Genomic DNA, 15,076 nt, shown 5'->3' with positions numbered 1-15,076 from the left:
CCTGAGTTTTCGGTTCCAGAAACGCTGATTTGAGTGAGGTTAATCAACGGGGAAGAGGAGGGGCTACGTTTTTCACCAATCTCGAATTGGAAATCTTAATGCGCTCATACAGCAAGTTTCAATACGTTTTTAGAAATAAGTGCAACACCGCTGCACCAGCAAAAGTGTAAGTTTAAATGTAGTCCTTTGCAATCACAATAATATTACAGGGAAACTGCTTGAATGGTAGCCCATTCATTTATTTCATTTAGGTGCAATCCCGCAGGGGAGAAGCGCACTTGGCACCAGTTTAAGATGAAATATAAAAACATTGTTCAAACAGGTGAGACGTTGGCATGGAGGTACCTCATTTTGATCATGTTTTACACTGTAACATAAATATTAAGTGGCTATTTGACTGTGCAGTTATTTTATTCCCAACATAATGCTGTTTTCAGACACATAAACTATGTCTTCTCATCTATATCATCCATCCATCCATTATCTATACACCGCTGAATCCGTCAGTCGGGTCGCGGGGGGGCTGGAGCCTATCCCAGCGGTCAATGGGCAAGAGGCGGGGTACACCCTGGACAGGCCGCCAGTCCATCACAGGGCCACATAGAGACAAACAACCATACACACTCACAGTCACTCCGAAGGACAATTTAGAGTCATCATCTATATCATGTTCTGTTAAATAATTAAGCCTATTTAAACTAACACAGATTTCTACTGAGCCAACAGAAAGAAGGCAGATGCCCGTAAAACGGGTGGTGGCCCACCCCCAAGAGACAAGTGTCTTTATAAAATATAATAGGCCTATATATGTATTTTTTAAGCCTATTCATACAAATATTTATTTGTCTTTTATGTCTTTTTTTTCTTTTGTCCCAACACATTCTGATGGTGCCTCTCAAAAAGATAATTGTCTGTAATTGCAAAAATCTATGCGCGGTCTGATAACCATCTCCGACAAATATTTATTTCTCTGCGCAATAATGCTGCACCTTCATCCACGGGATCGTTGTCAAAAGGACATGTTCGTGAAAAAGTCACCTCCTACTGTGCCTAATGGACTTCTAGAAGTAGAAGAACTCGCTCTGCTGACTGAATGAATGAGGAAATCAAATGGCGTGTTTGGATGAAAGAGGGCGGAGACAGAAAGAAACTCGAGGTTTCTTGAATAAAACCTGGTCCCGACCAGGTTAGGTTCAGAGAGTCTGTTACTACGTTAACTGACCGAGAGGTTAAGTTACCTCTCTTTGTGAAACAGGCTAGAGTTACCCCTCTTTCTCTGGTTTGAGTTACCTCCCTTTGTGAAACGGAAAACTCAGGGTTTCCCTCTTTTCAGGGTTAATCAACTCAGAGTTTTCACTAAACCTGCTACGTGAAACAGACCTCTGGTGGAGTGTGTTGTCCTGTCAAAACATTTGGAAAATATTTGGGTACTTCCAAACTCCATTCCCCAAAAAGGTCAAATTATTCACTGAACCAATTCTAATCCATTTGAACGGCAAATCTTTGTTTGACTGCAACTAGGAAGACACAGCAGTCACTCTGTAAAAACCACCTTGTTTAATTGAGTCTTAATTCTAAACTCAGTTTGTGACCTGTCTTACAAACATTGAATCATTTTCTGCTTCCTCTCCCTCTACAGCACCAGGTTTACAGACATGTGTTCAGCAACACTGATGCAACTTTAGTTTAAAGATCATTTTGACCTATAACCCTGATGTATTAAAAATCTATACCACCACCGCTCTAGCATTAAGCTCTCCGACAAATATATAAAAATCATTTTACGCCAACTGTTGTATTTACGCTCTATAAAGGGATTCCAAATAGCAGATCCGACTGCAGCACGCATGTGTACGGCACTACTGTACATCGAAACACTTTCAAATTCTGTTTTTTTCTTTAACCGTATACTACTGGGCGCAATGACTTATACAGTCATGGTTTGTTGTCGGGGATTAACCCGTTGTACTGGTCTATATATAGGTCAAATGTGAATAAATGTTTATAATCCAACATCACACATGGGGTGTGTGTATGTGTGACATTTGGTTTCCAGCTTTGGTTCTTTGCTCCTTTGAAAGGGTAAAACTGGGGTTTACTTGTGAGTAACTCTCAGTGACAGTTGGCTGAAAGGAAGCAAACTACATTAATTCATCTGGTTAATTCATGAGAAAGTGATGACATAATATCTGCATTGAGCCATGGAGGCATTTCCATGAAAGTCAGTAAACAAGTGGTGAATTCTAAGCCTTTACCGCCACAGTTATTGGTCTGTTTATTTATTGAAAAAATCAATTTCATAGCGACCGAGGTAAATCTTAAGTTAAATTTTGAGGGGGGAAAAAAAGAACCATGTCCCCTGCCATCCATTTCAAGCTTATAGGTCAAGCAACGGATGTCAAATCCTGATTTACACCCGGTCAGCATATAGATTCTCTGAAAGGAAAGAGAACACAAGCAGTCACCTAACAATAGAAAAGTTAATTCACCAAGACAGAGCACACACAGTGTGGGGGAGGAGCCGGCCAATACTGTGGGCCCATACTGGTCCCAGATGTAGCCTGTGGTGGGGGTGGAATGAAGGGAGTCTGGGGGAGAGAAGTGAGGCCTCATAAGCACAGAACAACAGAGATGAGAGACAGAGAGATGAATGCCCTCTAGCTTGACTCTCCACACAGGCCTGTTTTTTATTATACCCCCCCCCAAAAAAAAAAAAAAAAAAAAAAAAGTAGCACTATAAATGATAGACACAAAGCAAAAGCAGAGCAAGAGCTTTCCAGTGCCAGCAGTGTGTTGACATGATCTCACATGGCTGGAAAAACAATGACAGTGCAAGTGAGGATGACCCTGAATTACTAACAGTTCACCAAACCACATTGTTGGCTCCCATTCATAAATGCCTACATGCTACATCTATGAAGTTCACCAAATCCCATTGGAAGGGAGATTGACCACCACACAGCTGAAGCAGACCATGTGAGAGCATGTGGGCATGTGATTACCTACGGTCTTGACCCATCTTCCTGGCCACACTACTTTATTAAGTAAGAAACCTGGTTTATTAAATCCATTTTTAATCATGACATTAGCACAGGTGCTTATAATAAAAGGACCAACATATCCAGACCAGATGTAGGTAGGGGTGTAGCAAGATATATTTATAGTAACAATAGTCGAGTGTAAAAATCTGCCGTGCTGCATTTAATATTAAGACGTGCTCCTCAAATATTCAGCGGTGTCTGTAACATTACTGACCGCTGTGCTTTTGCTACAGTAAAAAAATAAAACACAAATCCAAAAACCAAGTAACACGTCATGACTAAGTTAAATATTAATTTGACATTTCCTCGATTAGAGCTTTTTCGTGAGCCATGTTTCCCAATGACACCGCTGTTTTAGGTTCAGGTGTGCATGAGAGCATCAAAAGTCCAAATAAACTGAAGCCGTACCTTCTTAATGTAGCAGCGTTTTTATTGCTCCAACACTCGCATATCTTTTTCATTCGTCTTTAGCCACAAACAACTCTTCCCTTCCAAACATAAGCCTGTGTCCGCCTTTGTTGGAAAGGGGTTGACCCCGCAGACTTTAACAATTACATTTGAACTGTCTGTTAAGATCTATCATGAGTGAACAGCAGGGTATTTTATTTAATTATTTACAATATTCTAACTTAAGTTCAGTCCGGTCTTAGGAAAATGCAGTGGAAAAACAACATCAGCCTAATGAATTATTAGTTTTTATCTTTAAACCACAGAACGAATCATGCAAACTTGAGGCAACAAGTCACCGCAGGACTCAAAACTTAGTTTCCATTAGTGTGAAAATTACTCATATCGTTGCTATGATACAGATATCGCTGCAGTATCTCCCACACGCATAATGCTGAGGCGGGCTGCAAAGGTATGTTAGCGGCCACACAAGTATCTGTCCTCCAATCGAGTGTTTCTGTTGCTAGATTGAGTGACTTTTAAAGACCCTTTAGCTCTTTGACTTCCCCTCGTTGCTGCAGGCACATGGAAGAAGACCTTGCATCGATGCATTATTACAATCATCAGAACACGAAGTGCACTCCAAGTTAAAAAGCCACTGCACTCCAAGTATGTGGCCACTGACTTGACCACGGTCTGTGCAGTGAGTGACAGAGAGGATGAGGGCGTGAACGTGTGCGAGAGAGAAAAAATAACCCCAGTAAATTTCTCCTCCTGGACTGCCAACAAGTGTCAATCCAACTCAGAGGTTAACGCTGCATCGCGTGCAGCGTTAACACTTCTGGTTTCTTTACCGCGTTCATGTGAATCTCTGGGATCCCTTGTGGGACCACCTCCATTCGTTCTATTATCGATAGTCTTACTTTTGTGATTCATCACCATCTTTCAGTTGAAATATGAACATAAATTAAAAAGTCACCACGTGACCGTCTCCAATTCCACTAAGATTTAAAGAAAGTTTAAATAGAATAAAAAATGCCTTAAAAAGTACAGATTTCCTTTTGACAGTGGGATAAACACAAAAAACACATTTCACATCATGCGATTTCAGGAAAATATTAAATATCACAGACAACTGTAATAACAAAGGGGGTGAAGCAATATCATGTAAAGCTGAAAGTGCAACTTGCAGATTTTGTTATCGACAACATGTGAAAATATTACAGTATTTCATAAATACGTCTATTTGAAAAGTTACTCATTGTTCAACGGATGTCATGTGACATAAATGAAGAAGTTCTGAGAAAAAAGGAGCCACTTAAGCTTTCACCACTGAAAATTTTGATAGTGGAAGTTTCAAATGTCAGCCTATGAAGACACAAACTCCATAGTATCCCCGACTTAAATAAGCCAACAGAGCCGGCTAGGACTTTACTGATGCAGCTGCAACAACAAATGTGACCGCGTGTTGCTCATTTCATTATGTGCCTCGAGATTTTGTGAAGTTTCAGATGGGCTGTAGAAGCCAAAATCGTGCAAGACTGATAGCTGTTCTCTCAGTGCGGCCCTTTTAACCGTATGTCTTAATGAGAATCAGGCTGCCAGGACACTGATGTACGAGACTGAGGGATCAGCAGAGATGCAGCGTTGAGATACAACCCGACAGAAACAAGAACCATGTACTGCAAGCATTGTTTTTCTAATTAAACAGCTCACCTTTCATGTTCTCTGGATTTACACTCCCACCTCCCCTAAGACACCTCTACCATCATAAAACTTGCCGTCCCCTTGTTACACAGTGGATACTACGGCCAACCGTTTTCCAACTTATCTTTTTTGGTTCCTTTACCACCATAAACTTTGAGACTTGTAAAACTGATCGAGTAAAACAGATACCAAGTGACTTGGACATGTAGGTCCAACTTGGAAAAATTGCTTATAGACCAGTCTATTCTTGTTTGCATGAATAACACAAATTCTTTTGGCAGACAAAGGTGACAAAGCGAGACACGTAAGCTGGATAAATTCTTGGAATCAGCCCTGGGTTTGTTCTCACTTCATGCAATCACACTGATAAAGCCACCAACTAACACAAGGAAAAATATTATTAACAATTCAATCTTGAAAAAAAAAAAAAAGTCAATAACTTTTTCCTAGCGATCATGACATTTGTAGGCGGCTGGGGGAGATTCATTAAAATTATCAGGTAACTCTTGGCAGCAGCTTTGCATAACAACCTAGTAACAGCATCTCGATGAGAAAAGGTGCCGTTTGCTCAGGGAAAACGTTCCCTCTCAAATCCTGGGAGATGTGAACTCGGTCCGCTCTTCCTCCACAAGAGTTTTCACCTGATACCACTAAACCTTTATTACAGGTCATTCATCAGGTCATTCATCTCTCGATTAGACCGTTATCAGAGAACTATTTTGGAAAGAGAACCGTATGGTTTCCCGATTGATGACAACCAAAAATACCAAAAAGAGGACTATTATAAAATAAGTCAGCATGTTTTAAGCTCCAACATGTTCACTTAACATAGGCTATATCATATAAAAGCCTCTGACGTGTTAACAGCTAGGAAATGGCGAGTGTATAAAAAAAAAAAAAAAAAAAAAAAAAAAAAAGGGGTAGTAGCTGTAACTGTTCTGAATGCAGATGAGAAAATATCTAAATTCTTAACAATGTGAATATAGAAGTTTCTGTATCAATGAGGTGACAGAACATAACACAAATGTACATAAAATGATAGTCTTCCATCAAATTGACTATTTTCTATAAGAAGAAGAGGAAGAAGAAGAAGGCGCAGTAGTGGTTTTGTCATATCTCTTTTCGGAAAAATTGTGGGTGGAATGTTGCGATTGCATTACTGTTGTGTGTGATCAGCTGGGTGTTAAAAAAATCATTTAAAAAAAGGGTTTTGAAAGCAGACCTCATAACACATTTTAGATTTCATGAACCTAGTGGAAAGCATGAACTAGATAAGCCACATCCAGTGTGTCAAAGCTGCCTTACAAAGATTTAATATTTTAGCAAGACGACTCATTCGAGGAGCCACATTACCCATTTTGACCCTGAGTTAACCTTTGCAAAGTTAGCGGACAGTCAGCCAAACTAATCACTCAAGAATTGAGGAGGAATTGCCAAATTTGTCCTCCAACTCTGAATCTTTTTTTTCTTTCCAGTGGGGCACTTAGCAGATGGTCCCTGAGCACATGTGTCACATTTGGATGCGCAATAGAGACCATCATTATTTCTCCAGTCTGGGTGAAGGTTTGTTTTGATGGAAATTCGATTTTTCCTTATTGTCCACCTTGCTACAGCTCAAGAAAGATACTGTTGGCGTTTTAAAGTGCCTTGGCCCGTGGGATATTGATCCAGGTTACTGAACTCAGAATCTGAACATCTGAAAGTAGTCATGGTGCACTTTATGCTTAATGGACAAAGGCTGCACTTTGGTGGGGGGGCTCTTTGTGGATGCGCTTAATTTTTGCATGAAGAAATGAGACAAATGCATTAGCGCAATCTATTGTTATTCTTTTAATCATAGTTACTTTGATTCTACCTCGAAAACCAGCATCTGAAACTTGTTTCGACTTCCTATTGTGTGCAGTTCTGCAGAAACACTGACCACAGATTACACCCTTTCTGAGATTTTTCTTTATGAATTCACCTCAGTGAAACAAGCCTCAACAAACCTCACCATGGGTGAAGTGTTGCAGAACGTGAAGGAAAAATCTGCTCTCCTAAATGTTTGGAGACGTTTAATGAGCCATGACTAACCTGCCAAATCAACTCGCAGATAGAAAATACAGTATAAAATCCCTTGCTGCATGACAACAATAAAACACATAGTGAGGCCGATCAGTGCAGCATAAAAGCAGCGTCACCTTCATGTTCCCCACAGTGATTTTGAGGCCCTCTTGAACTTTAATGTCTCTGCAGATCAGTTAGCAGCTTTCATTAGCTTAAAGGGCAGGAACTGCTGTTAAGAATTTAATTGTAACCAGAAAATAAGATCCAAAATGCATAAGTTATTAAGATTTAATTAGACATTTCAGCCCAAGTTGTGGTGACAAAGGGGATGCATATATTCTGCACATTTCATCCTCAGAAAAAGATTTCTTATGACTTCCTATGATTTATGAGCAGTTTTAGGATAATACAGTAAGATAGTACAACCACCCACAGACTTCTGAGTAATTGAGGATGGGTGGAGGTTTTTGTTTTTTCTTCTTTTTTTGTGAAAATGACAGTGCTATAGACAATATAAATAAAAACACAATATAAAAATACACAGAAACAGCCCGTTTGTCACGCATTGTGGGGGTAGTTGTGGTCTTTGTCAGACATGCATGAAAAGAAATTAAAGACAATAACCTAATTTATTCTTGCTGCACCAAACAACTTTAGTGAACTGCTGGATCATCTAGTTTATTGTCCGCCTTCAAACAATAAACATTTCTTTTGTCCGTACAGTCAAATACAGGAACACAAACAGCAGATTAATCAAGCTTATGTAGCATATGTCCATGTCACGTACTGTTGAACAGGCTGACCAATAAGGCTGTTACAACACAGTGTGTTGTGTGGAAAACATGAGGAGGTGTTAGCCAGAAAGCATGATGAACGCTGGCACTTGGGTCGTTGCAGTTCCACACTGAAGCGTCGGCCAATGCAAACCCTTGGGGTAGGAAAGTTTAAATTGATATGGTAGTCATTGAAGCAAATACTAGCGTGTGATGCTCTTATTGCCTCACCTCTCAAAAACTATCCAGCATATGTGCACGCGTTTGGGTGAAAGAGTCCAAAGGAGAAGCAGTCCTGTATTGCTTAGTGGGGGGAACCATGGCTACCTTAAAGCTGTGCTCCAGTATAACAACAGGGGGTTCCTTGGTAGTCAGTCAATATGGCTTTCTCTCCCAGGAGACAGGGAACACAAAGCACTCCTGGCGGCCATTGATTGCTTAGTCTCACCCATAAATTATAGCCTGTCCCAATCCCAAGTGACAGAAACAGGCGTTCTACTCCAAATTGCATACAGTAACTGAGCCAGAACATTTAGAGTTATCACATACAGGTTGTTGTCAAACCCCACAATTTGGTATAATCAAATGAGAACAGAGGAATTAGCAGCATTACTAGCTGAGGTGTATTTAAAGAAATTTGACTAAACGCTGTAAGTAGTGCAATGTTATGCTGCTACAGGATGCTTAGCAATTGAGAACACTCTTTGTGTGTCAGCATAATCCTGAATCTGGATGCACTAAGAGATCATAACAGTCAAACAAATAACCCATGTATGAAAAATGACCATAGCCAGATGGTTAGACAGTGATAAACATATGCAGTTATTTCCCAAAGGGCAGAAAAAGTCTGTCCATGCAGCCTGGAATCACTGCTCTCACCATGTCTGCCTCTGTTCGGTAATTAGTAAAAGACAATACTTTGTGCTTTATATAGTCCTTGCTGGGCAATATATCAGAAACATTGTTTACGCTCCGTATGAGGCAAATGTGAAGCACGATGGAGGCAATGCAAAACGTGTAGTTAAAAGTTGAGGAGAAGTTCTGAAATTATGAGATGATTATCCAAACAGTTCTGCCAGAAATTAAATGAAAATTTTATCAAGAATCCTGGTGGCTTTCCAAGCTGCCATGAAATAGTTGGTACCATATTCCCACATTTGAAGATTTACTGTTTTTCCCTTTTTATTTCATGCGATTTAATTTTAAGTCCTTTCCAGGCATGATATATGCACCATCAACGGCTTCATCTATCTGGTAAAGCAGGGGAACTCAGTCACTCAGACATTCCTCACGGTTCAGTCAAACATGCCTGGGAACATGACAGAGAGCTGCAGTGCTGTTGTGCACGTCTGCTCATTAATGTGACTGCTGCAGCTCAAACCAGTGTCTTTTTCTAAGAGGCGCATATATCTTAAAAGGTACCATCTTAACCTGGATGAACGCTTGCTTTATAACCTCGTGCTCACGTTAGCAGCTGTCTCCGTTGTCAGAGTAATTGTACACATACTCGCATTTGTACTACATCTGTAACTGGACGATTCCACAAGGAGGCACATTAATGAATTAAGGCGGAAGGGGGGGGGACTCAAACAAAAAAGAACATTATTATTTTTTTTTTTTTTTAAAGCAAAAGCAGTGGGAGTGTAGATTGTATTTGAGGCCACTAAATCAAGGAATTTAGATAGAGGCTAACAGCATGTTCCTACATTGCCTCTATCAGTCACCTCCATACAGCATTCATGTTCATTTCGAGGACGTCCACGACAGATGCTCCAGACTAAATGTGGGATGTGCAAGGTGGTCATCATGAACACACTTTTATATGTAAATATAAGCGAGTATGTTCCCAGCCTTAAGACTACTGGGTGGACAAAAAGGGAATGTTTAGATGTTTTCTCTGCTTTTACCTGATGTTTTCTTTGAAAACAAACCGTCATTCGTTACTGTATTTGTCTTTTGTTTCCTCATTATGAGCACAACGGACTCATCAAGCATTCAAATCATCTCTAATTTGCACCTCCAGATGTAACTTTTTTTTCTCTTTGTATTGGACTTCAGGCAGAGTGATGTGTTGAAAACAAACAAAGCACATCTGCTTAAGTCACCAGTACCGTAATTCTCTCTACCTTTTCTCAGACTTTTTTTTGTTTGTTTTAAAATAAAAAAAGATTTTTTTATTATCTTATTAAAAACCACCACGATAGCTATTATTTGCCTCGTAAAATTTTTTGCCAAGTCGGCTGGATGCTGCCCATTGCCATGAATAAAATGAAAGAGCAAACGCAGAGGGGACTACATATGGAGACTCGCACACCATATGACAGCAAGTGTGGGCACACTTCCTCAGCAGTGAAAAAGCTCAGATTCTAAATACAGCCTCTATGTGACCTCTACAAGCCTCCAAGAGTTCCTGAATCTCCAGTTACAGGGAGGGAATGTGGCAAACTACAGTGGGGCTCAGAGCTTTGGTCTGACTCATGCTGGCTGTCGCTGTACAGTGTTGCTGAATGCTGAATACACAAGCTGAGACACTTGTGCATGCAAACAAGCCCACCACAACACACACATTTCGACCATTTAGAAAAAGCAAACCAACGAGCAAAGGTTTAAATCATAGGTCAAACATCCGCCAGTAAACTGTATGCATAAAGTATAACACAAACTGTATTTCAAATCAATTTTACTGATTGACTACATGGAATTGTTATGGCCGAGTTAGCTTCTTCTTTTTCTTTTTTTGTGTTGCTAAACTACTTTGTGTTCACAGTAGTGAAAGAGCTCCTTGAGACTTCGCTGAAGTACGGCTTGCACTTGCAGGGTGCGGCATGTAACATCAGTTTGCTACTTCACATCCCGTTGTCAAGTAAGGTGGCTTAATTACTAAATCAAAATCACCTGCGACAATGACCGAAGCGACCTGGAAGTCAACTGCCGCAGAAAAAAAGAGCGACGAGCTCCGAGTGAGTGGTAATGACAGTTAAACAAAGAGAAAAAAATTACAAGACAAAGAGATTAAACTGTTCTGGAAATAACACAAGACGATAAATCCAAACAATCTGTGCGCCGGAGATAAAACCCGAGTGTTTGCGAGCCAGCTGCTGAATAACTAAAGAGCAGTTAATGCAGACGTGCGACCGTTAATTTACTAGCAAAAGTGGCCGGCGTTCGTTAGCTTAGCACACATCACTAGCTTAGCGGTCTGCTCCTCTTTCCCAGACAAGCAGTCGGAGCAGGCTTTCAGCACTGGGCTCCTTGGATAGCAGTGCTCGGAGTGCCGTTTAGATAACGTTAGCGAAGTGGGCGATGCTGTGATTTTAGCTACACCGAGTCAAAAAAAGGAAAGCCACGGGAGCCGGTGGTGGAATTGGGAATTGTTAAGTATTTCGGTGCGGGGACTTGCATAGCAAACAATCCTACAAGCTACGGCACACTGATGAATGAAAAGCCGGACCTCGCCTATCAGCTAATGTTAGCAGCACCGGAGGGTCAGGCGGTGCAGTCAGTGTTTTGCTAGCAAAAAGGGGTGGAAAAAAAATAATAAAAAATCCCCCAGTTCACCAACCACGGCTTCCAACTCACTACACACCTTTAATTGTCGGAGGTGACACCTCTTGCAGGTCCACAAACTGTTCGCAGCGCCTGGTCTCACCGTGTACTCCCAAAAATGGTGTTGTCCTGTTCACTTAAACCACGTAGAGTGACAATCGACTCAGTCGAGATGCTCTCCTCAATCTTGTGGTGCTGAATCTGAAGCTACACGCTTCTATCAGTGTGTCGGAAATGCCTCCTCCTCCCACGATCCCTGCGAAATAATGACCCCTCCCAGTGCTCTGACTGCAACAGCAGAGCAGGCAGGTGCAGACGATGGTGCGCTAGTGACGGAAAGCCTTGCAACATAGTGGGCTGTGTGGTACACTCACTGGTTGTCAAATCAGGAGCGTCTCCGTAGTTGACGCATGCGTGATTCCTCGCTGGAGCAGAAACACATGTAGGATTTCTGATCTTTAACACATTGAGGAAGCGAAATACAAATTAAGGTGACACAAATAAAGCACTGGGCAACAAATAACTGTACTTGGCACCATAGTGTATTTTGAAGGATACAATAAAGAAAAACATTTTTAAATAAAGAAACAATATATTAGATGAGCACAAACTTCTAAAATACTTTAAACACAAAGTTGAAAGAAAATCCGACGGAATAAAGATGGCATTGATTATCACAGGATGGGTGCAAATTCGGTAGAATTATGCCAACTTTAGGTGGGCCAACAAGGTGGGATATAGGATGCAGACATACAGTATGTGTACAGAGTTTTTTATGTTTGTTACATACCAAGAAATACTTTGTAAGTAAACAAATAAAAATAGTGTTTCCCTCGTAGATCATACAGACTAATATGTGCTAAAGTCATCATTCTGAATATCACCTGGAGAATAAAATGCATAGCTTTCATGTGTCCATGATAAAGACAAAAAAATGACAATAATTACAATGAATAATGGCAGTAATGACAGCTCCTATCCCAATTCTTCCTCGTCATTTTCCTCCTCCTCACTTATGCAAGAAGGAGAGTGGTAGATTTGGAAAGGGTTTCACCAAGCATATATGGAATGCAAATCACTGAAATTAGCTCACTTTAAAAGAGATAAAGTAAAAATAAGGTTACACATTCATCTTGAAGTGCAATTACATTCTCATTGGCTGCTTGCCTTGATCCAAAAATGTCAACTATAAACTTTGTTTCATTTAAAAAAAATAAAATGCAGAACCAATAAGCGTCTTGTCTAAATGTTCTTTAAATAGTGAAGCAAACCCCATCCAGACATTTAAATGGCAACACTCAATCCCGCTCAAATGATGCCTAACTTTAACGATAAAAAAAAAATAAGACCAAAGACACTTTAAACACCATCCATCCATCCATTATCTTCCGCTGCTCCGGGGATCGGGTCGCGGGGGCAGCAGCTTGAGCAAAGAGACCCAGACGTCCCTGTCCCCGGCCACTTCCTCCAGCTCTTCTGGGGGGACCCCGAGGCGTTCCCAGGCCAGCCGAGAGACATAGTCTCTCCAACGTGTCCTGGGTCTTCCCCGGGGCCTCCTCCCAGTGGGACGGGCCCGGAACACCTCACCGGGGAGGCGTCCAGGAGGCATCCTAACCAGGTGCCCGAGCCATCTCATCTGACTCCTCTCGATGCGGAGGAGCAGCGGTTCTACTCCGAGCCCCTCCCGGATGACCGAGCTTCTCACCCTATCTCTAAGGGAGAGCCCAGACACCCTGCGGAGGAAACTCATTTCGGCCGCTTGTATTCGCGACCTCGTTCTTTCGGTCACTACCCACAGCTCGTGACCATAGGTGAGGATAGGAACATAGATTGACCGGTAAATCGAGAGCTTCGCCTTCTGGCTCAGCTCCTTCTTCACCACAACGGGCCGGTGCAGAGCCCGCATCACTGCAGACGCCGCACCAATCCGTCTGTCAATCTCCTGCTCCATTCGTCCCCCACTCGTGAACAAGACCCCGAGATACTTGAACTCCTCCACTTGGGGAAGGATCTCATTCCCGACCCGGAGAGAGATTTGGAGGTGCTGATTCTCATCCCAGCCGCTTCACACTCGGCTGTGAACCGCTCCTGTTAGAGCTGAAGGTCACGGTCCGACGACGCCAACAGAGCCACATCGTCCGCAAAAAGCAGAGACCCGATTCTGAGGTCGCCAAAACGGACCCCCTTAACGCCCTGGCTGCGCCTAGAAATTCTGTCCATAAAAATTATGAACAGAATCGGTACAAAGGGCAGCCCTGACGGAGTCCAACCCTCACAGGAAACATGTCCGACTTACTGCCGGCAATGCGGACCAAACTCTGACACCGGTCATACAGAGACCGAACAGCCCATATCAAGGAGTCCGGCACTCCATACTCCCGGAGCACCCCCCACAAGAGTCCCCGAGGGACACGGTCGAACGCCTTCTCCAAGTCCACAAAACACATGTAGACCGGTTGGGCGAACTCCCATGCTCCCTCCAGGATCCTGCGGAGGGTATAGAGCTGGTCCACTGTTCCACGGCCAGGACGAAAACCACACTGCACCTCCTGAATCCGAGATTTGACTATCCGGCGGATCCTCCTCTCCAGTACCCCCGAAAAGACCTTACCAGGGAGGCTGAGGAGTGTGATCCCCCTGTAGTTGGAACACACCCTCCGGTCCCCCTTTTTAAAGAGGGGGACCACCACCCCGATCTGCCAGTCCAGAGGCACTGCCCCCGATGTCCACGCGATGCTGCAGAGGCGTGTCAACCAAGACAGCCCTACAACATCCAGAGCCTTGAGGAACTCAGGACAGACCTCATCCACCCCCGGGGCCTTGCCACCGAGGAGCTTTTTAACCACCTCGGCAACCTCAGCCCCAGAAATGGGAGGCCCCAGGTCCGAGCTCCCCAACTCTGTTTCCTTATCGGAAGACGTGTCGGTAGGATTGAGGAGGCCCTCGAAGTATTCCCCCCACCGACTCACGACGTCCCTAGTTGAAGTCAGCAGAGCCCCGCCCTCACCATACACGGTGTTGACGGTGCACCGCTTTACCCCCCATAGCCGCCGGATGGTGGACCAGAATCTCCTCAAGGCCGTCCAGAAGTCGTTCTCCATGGCCTCCCCGAACTCCTCCCAAGCCCGAGTTTTTGCCACAGCAACTGCCGAGGCTGCGTTCCGCTTGGCCTGTCGGTACCCATCAGCTGCTTCCAGAGTCCCACTGGCCAAAAAGGCCCGATAGGACTCCTTCTTCAGCTTGACGGCTTCCCTCACTACTGGTGTCCACCAGCGGGTTCGGGGGTTGCCGCCACGACAGGCACCGACCACCTTACGGCCACAGCTCTGGTCGGCTGCCTCAACAATGGAGGCACGGAACATGGCCCATTCGGGCTCAATGTCCCCCACCTCCCTCGGGACATGGTTGAAGCTCTGCCAGAGGTGGGAGTTGAAACTCCTCCTTACAGGGGATTCCGCCAGCCGTCCCCAACAGACCCTCACAATACGTTTGGGCCTGCCAGGTCTGACCGGCTTCCTCCCCCACCAGCGGAGCCAACTCACCACCAGGTGGTGATCAGTTGACAGCTCCGCCCCA

The 15,076-nt window shown here is 43.3% G+C and overlaps 1 protein-coding gene across 1 annotated transcript in view; it reads right to left on the bottom strand.

The window, feature by feature from the left end:
* The window catches only part of ctnna2 (catenin (cadherin-associated protein), alpha 2), a 303,521-nt gene extending 291,693 nt beyond the window's left edge, over positions 1 to 11,828 (bottom strand). The window contains exon 1 of the mRNA XM_075462955.1: positions 11,541 to 11,828. The gene's annotated coding sequence lies outside the window, so the exon portion shown is untranslated. The remainder of the gene's footprint in view (positions 1 to 11,540) is intronic.
* Between the last annotated feature and the right edge of the window lie 3,248 nt (positions 11,829 to 15,076).

This window comes from Odontesthes bonariensis, chromosome 4 (genome assembly GCF_027942865.1).
Source record: "Odontesthes bonariensis isolate fOdoBon6 chromosome 4, fOdoBon6.hap1, whole genome shotgun sequence".
Classification (NCBI taxonomy): domain Eukaryota; kingdom Metazoa; phylum Chordata; class Actinopteri; order Atheriniformes; family Atherinopsidae; genus Odontesthes; species Odontesthes bonariensis.
The sequence above is the reverse complement of the archived record's forward strand: the minus strand, read 5'-3'. Positions and strand labels throughout refer to the sequence as shown.